Genomic DNA, 6,402 nt, shown 5'->3' on the forward strand with positions numbered 1-6,402 from the left:
AATGTAGGGGGCATTGATGAGACCTTTTTGGAGAAGAGTATACCTGATGTTTTTGTTACTGAAAATTTGAATCCGGTCGTTAGAGACCATTGTTCTAATTGGTTTAGAAAACATTGCAAAGCGTTTGTCATTGATTCGGTGTTATTTCCTTTGATATAGACAACAAGGTCATCTGCGAAAAGTCGAGCCTTTAGAGGTTTAGTAAGGTTGTTAATAATATTATTTATTGCCACTAAGAATAAAGTAGGGCTTAGGACTGATCCTTGGGGTGTTCCATTTTCTTCACTTTTCTCCTCTGAGTAAGTATTATGTACTCTTACGCAAAAAGATCGGTTCTGTAGAAAGTTTTTAATAAATTTCAGGCAATTTCCACGAATATTCCATGAATGTAGTTCTTTCAGAATATTGAATTTCCAACAAGTATTAAATGCCCTTTTCAAGTCGAAAAATATTGCAATACAATGTTGTTTGGTTGCTAGCGCTTCATGAATGTCAGATTCTAGATCAAGAATATTGTCAATGCCCGAACGATTTTGTCTGAAACCGTTTTGTTCCGGAACTAAACGATTTGATAATTCTAATGTCCACGTTAATCTAAGATTTACCATTTTTTCCATCAATTTGCTCATAGAACATGTTAAGCTGATTGGTCTGTATGAGTCAGGTTCTAGGATTGATTTTTGAGGTTTTAAAAAAGGTAATATAATAGCTTTAGACCAAATTGATGGAAATTTATTATTTTGCCAAATTAAGTTAAAAAGTTGAAGAATAAATAATTTTGCTGAGTAAGGAAGATGTTTTAGAAATATTGCCGGGATATCGTCTAGGCCCGGGCTAGTATTTTTTAATTCGGATAAAGCATTTTCCAGTTCTTCAAAAGTGAAAGGTAGATCTAATGGATCATTTAAATTGTCATTTGCAAAAAGATCAGTATTCTCTATTATTATTTTCCTTTCAAGGAATGTATCACTGTAGTTACTGTTTGAAGACATTTCTCTAAAAGATTCAGCTAGGGTATTAGCTATTTCTTGGGGAGAAGTTGAAATCCTATTGTCAACTTTTAATTTAGAAATCATTGGCGTGTATTTCAGACCAGAAATTTTTCTTATTTTTTTCCATACTTCGCTGACAGGAGTTGAGGTATTTATTTCTGAAACATACTTGGACCAGGAAGCCTTCTTAGCTTGTTTTATAATAAGTTGTGTCTTAGCTTTAAGTGATTTGAACATGGTTTTATTTTCAGGTGTTTTATGTCTTTTATATTTATTAAATGCAGTTTTACTTGCTCTAATAGCTGCTCCACACTCTGAGTTCCACCAAGGTACAGGAGTCTGATTATTCTTTGTCTTTTTTGATTTTCCAACGAATTGTTCAGCACTACTTATGATAATGCTATTCAAATTGTGTAAGGATTCATCAATGCTTTCAGCTATTTTACAGTTCGGCATTGAGTTGTCGATATAATTTTCGAATTTTAACCAATCAGCAGTTTCAGTTTTCCATCTGGGTATGAAAACGTCATGGGTCAGAGCCATAGAGTTTTTTATTACTATAGGATGGTGGTCGCTCCCATAAGTGTATTGTAAAACTTCCCAAAATAATCGAGGTGTGAGTGCAGGGTCACAAAGACTTAGATCAATTGCTGAAGAATTTCCGGTATTAATGTTAAATCTGGTTGGAGATCCGTCATTAAGAAAATTCAATTGAAAATCTGAAATTATATTTTCGACAATTTTTCCTCTAGCATTTGAATAAGAGGAGCCCCAAATAATATTATGGCTATTAAAATCTCCCACGATGATGCGAGAGGATGGTATTTGATTGAATAACTCCTTTAAATCGTTGTACGTTACTTGGCGACTGGAGGGTAAGTAAACGTTGCAAATAAAATACCTGTTTGATGATTGTATTTCCACGACTACAACTTCCAGATTTGTAGTCACTGGAAATTCTTTCGCCGATAGTGATTTTTTTACTAATGTGGCTACTCCGCCTGAAGAAAAATTATTATTTGTTATCCTGTCTTTGCGAAAACAGTCATATTGGTTGGAGTTATATTTTTTTGGGGGATTCAGATTAGTTTCCTGTAGGCATATTACATCAGGAGATTGTTCACCAATTAGATGATGGAGCATAGCAAGGCGATGGAAAAAACCATCAATATTCCACTGAAGTAGAGACTTGAATTTAATGTTGACTTAACTGAGATGTGTCACTTTCCGCTTCCGATGTCTCACTGTTAAGATAATTATAGATTTTTTTCCTTATGGACGTGAATTTACGTTTTATGGATCTTTCCTTTAAATGGGGATAAACTTGACTGAGCATATCGGACAAAGCTGATAGGTCTGTGGTATATTCTTTAATTGTGGTTATAGGATCTGTTGACCCCGTGATATTCATTAGGAGCATGTTAAGTTGATCAACGTTTAGAGGGAAAGGTAGAGGGTGATTTTCTATGAAGTTTTTAGCAGGGTCAAGTAAGAGAGAAAATGAGCATTCAGAAGTGCTTGCTGAACTAATTTTAGCTTTTTTAGATTTTGCTTGGACTTTAGGTGGTGGAAAAATGTTACATTCTTTTGAAGATGGATCTGCTTCAGGTGAAATAATTTCATCAAAGTTTCTTTTTGGTTGATTAATTATGTGACTGTCCTTATTTGATGCATCTACTTTGTTCGGTATCTCCGGGATATTAGAAATAGACATTTGTTCACACTGAGAAGGGTTTATGTCATTGGATGCTTGCAAGGATATATTTGTTGCGCTGGATACCGATGCTTCATTGTTTTGGTTGGGGTTTAGTTGAGCTAGTGGTTCGGAGCACTGTGAAGCGATGTGTCCTGGCTTCTTGCATCTAAAGCAAACTAAACTGTCTTGAGAAATGAATATTCTATATGTCGTGTTGTCAAAAACAAGAGTAAATGACTCTGGTAGTGTTAGATTGTGTGGACTGATATAGATTTGTCTTCGAAAACTAAGGATGTGATTGTATTCAGGCATAGAAGCACTTATTTTGAGAAAGGTCATGGGGGAGACAGGAACTATGCCGATTTTTTGTAACTCATTGATAAGCAAGTCGTGCGGTATTGAAGGACACACGCCGGAGAGCACAAGTCGTTCCGCTGGTGTAACTAACCTTCTTGCTCTGACAATTTCACCTTGTATTTCTATTTGACCATGATTATTCATAAAATCGTCCACTATTTGTTTATTGGATAAATACATACATATGCGATTACTAGACAATCTAGAAGAGAAGATTATATTCTTCGGTTGAATTATATTTCCAAGTGGGAGAAGGTCGTCTTGAAGTTTGGTGTTTTCTAAGGCACTAAAGATAATTGCTTGGGACTTTAAAGGAAATTGCACTCTCGACGCTGCCGATGAGTATGACTGTGATGTGTTTATTTGTTTTTGATGGTCTTGTATTGTAGAACTGTTGTGTGATTCCATGTTTAAATTCATTTCGATAAACGTTTATGAAAAGTAAGTCCGACTCTGTACACCTGCTAAAACAGGTATATCGGTCTTTACTAAAAGCGGTTATTTGCTGGTAAAACTGGATTTGTTTATTGACAACAATAACAAATAATTGCAATTTGCTGATTTGAATGCTAATTTAACTGGATATTATGTAAAGAGTTTGTACACTTACAGTTTATTCCAATATATCACTAAGATTCACAATTTATAACTTACATTAAACTTTGTTAATGTTAAAAATATTCGGAGCCCACATTGAGTACAACATTATAGTTATCGATGCAGAACCGAACTTTTCACGACCAAGAATTGCTTAAACGTTTGGAGAGCAAAATTCTAAGAAAAATACATTGAGGAAGCCAAGAACAGGGTTTGTGGTGTAGGCACAACTTTGAGTTATATAGAAGTTTGGGGGAACCTAACGTTGTAAAATATATTAAATTATCACGCCTTCGATGGGTAGGACATGTAATTAGGCGAGATGAAGATGCAACGATCAGAAAAATTTTCGACCGAAGAGGACCAGTGGGAAGACGAGCCAGAGAAAGACCAAAACTTAGGTATCAAGATAACATAAAGGATGATCTAAAATCCATCGGAGTTAAAGCATGGAGAAGAGTTGCCAGAGACAGGGGCGAATGGAAGATTGTTCTGAAGAAGGCTTTGGCTCATAACGAGCTGTAATGCCACTGATGATGATGATGATGATATTAAAGCATTTATAATCGCCTAAGATACGATATCAAATCGATCTGCATTGATTCGTTTATTGAATAAAAATTATTTGATATGTAATTTAGTATGTTAAAAGTTATAAAAAACAAGGCGTGTCCGACATAATTTTGTACTTACTATAATTATTAATTAATAATTAAAAAAACTTTTTGGTATAAATTAAAAAAAAAAATTCAGATATTATTTTAGATTTTGTGGATCATTCGAAACAAAAAGGTCTTAAGTTGTATCGTTTTTGGGTTATAAACAATTTAAAACTGAAAGAAGAACGAAAAACATATTTAAAAAATATCAGTTTTTGATGAGTATTTTGAACTTATTTCATTTTGAAACATTGTTTTTAAGTTGTTAATGCAGCTCGATCGCCCTTCCCGATAAGGAACCTTCCTCATTAACAAATAAAAAAATATATTTTAGAACAAAACATAGCAAAAATTTTTATCAAAACCTGATAGAGGGTATAAACTTGAATTTGCGTACTTAAATATTACAAAAATAATATTTTTACTTGTCTTTTTGAGCCTTAAAAATCGTCAGTTTTCATTTTTTTAGTATTAAATTGTTTATTAAGTTTATAACTGTTTAACTCTAAAACCATCAACATAATAGACAAATTACAAAAGGCTTTTTATGTTTCGAATGATTCAAAAAATCCAAAATGCCCGGGTTGAAATATTATTTTACAAAATTTGTTGCAAATAAAACAAAGTCATGTTAATGTATTTAAACATTTCTTCTATTTTATATAAATATATAAAAAACGTTTTGATATGCATGTTACAGCGTTTTTAATAAAAAAAAATAATTAAAAATCCCAGTTGTATGTGTAAAAATCTAGTTGAGCCAACTTATTTATTGTATCAAAATTTTCGATTTCATCTGTATCATATCCCACACGGTCGCTTAATGGCAATGCTGGCTTCAGCAGCTCTGGTAGAGGAAGCGCTCTTTTGATAGTCTTAAAAATAGGATGGTTGATCAACTGTGCAGCGGAAGGTCTATCGGTCACATCCCACATAAAGCAGAGAGAAACAAATTGGTGTAAATTAGGGCTAAATCTTCTGTTTAAAATGCTCGAACTAATTTCTGTATCTCCACAGTCCAAAATTTCTCCTCTAGGAATTGTAGTTTTATCTAAAAGGGGTGGAACACAACCTCGCACTTTCTCTGTTAACATTAATGTTTTTGACATTCCTAAAAATGGTTCTGATCCGTTAGCTAATTCGCATATTAAAATGCCGATACTGTAAATATCGGACTTTTCATTGTAACCCTGTAAATTTTGTTCAAGTAGTTCAGGACTTAACCAGTTTAAGTTTTTTTCTATAGATCTAGGAAAAGAATGGATAGTTCTTTGCCATCTACCATTTTTTACAATGGGGCATGCATACCGCATTCCGGTTAAATAAATTTGTCCTGTAACTGAAACTAAAATGTGACTAGCCCTTATGGCTCTGTGAATATAACCTTTTTTATGAATGTACACTAATGCAGATAATACATCTTTTATGATTAATATTATAGCAGTTTCTGGTAGTCCTTCATTAAAATGTCTAGTTAACAAATCTCTACAAGATCCATAAGCCATAAGTGGACTAACAACACAAACTTCCGGACCTGACACAAACGTTGTAATATATGGAAGAATATTTGGGTGGTTAAGTTGTCTTGTTAATATAATTTCTCTCTCTAACAATTTTATATCCCCGGGAATTGTGTCAACATTAAATTTCTTGATGGCAACCATAACTCCTGAAGGAAGGTGTTTTGCAAGTTCAACTACTGCTTTATTATCAAAACATTGTCTCAAAATTGATATTGTCTGATATTCTGAAATGTTGGCATTATAGACTGACATTTTAGATTAAAGTCATTATTTAATTATTAATTATAATCAGGACAAAATTATATCGGCCGCCCCTTCTTTTTTATAATTTTAAGAGTAACTTTTAATAATGCACATTTTGTTATTTTAGTTGGAAAAAGTATAATAATGACATTTATTACAAATGTCTGATACAGAGTTTGCGGATGAAAATGCACAACTGTTACCACTAAGTCCTCCTAGAAAAAGAGCTAAAAAGAATCACATAGATATAAGAACCAAAGAAATAATGGTTAATACATATAAATGTGAATTACAAGATAATTCTATTTTAGCTGTCACGGACATTCAACAAAAGA

General features: G+C 33.1%; 1 pseudogene; it reads right to left on the minus strand.

Moving 5' to 3' along the window:
* Positions 1-4,938: 4,938 nt before the first annotated feature.
* On the minus strand, positions 4,939-6,082 carry LOC140442820 (STE20-related kinase adapter protein alpha pseudogene; annotated as a pseudogene).
* Between the last annotated feature and the right edge of the window lie 320 nt (positions 6,083-6,402).

Source organism: Diabrotica undecimpunctata, chromosome 6, assembly GCF_040954645.1.
Source record: "Diabrotica undecimpunctata isolate CICGRU chromosome 6, icDiaUnde3, whole genome shotgun sequence".
NCBI classification, from domain to species: domain Eukaryota; kingdom Metazoa; phylum Arthropoda; class Insecta; order Coleoptera; family Chrysomelidae; genus Diabrotica; species Diabrotica undecimpunctata.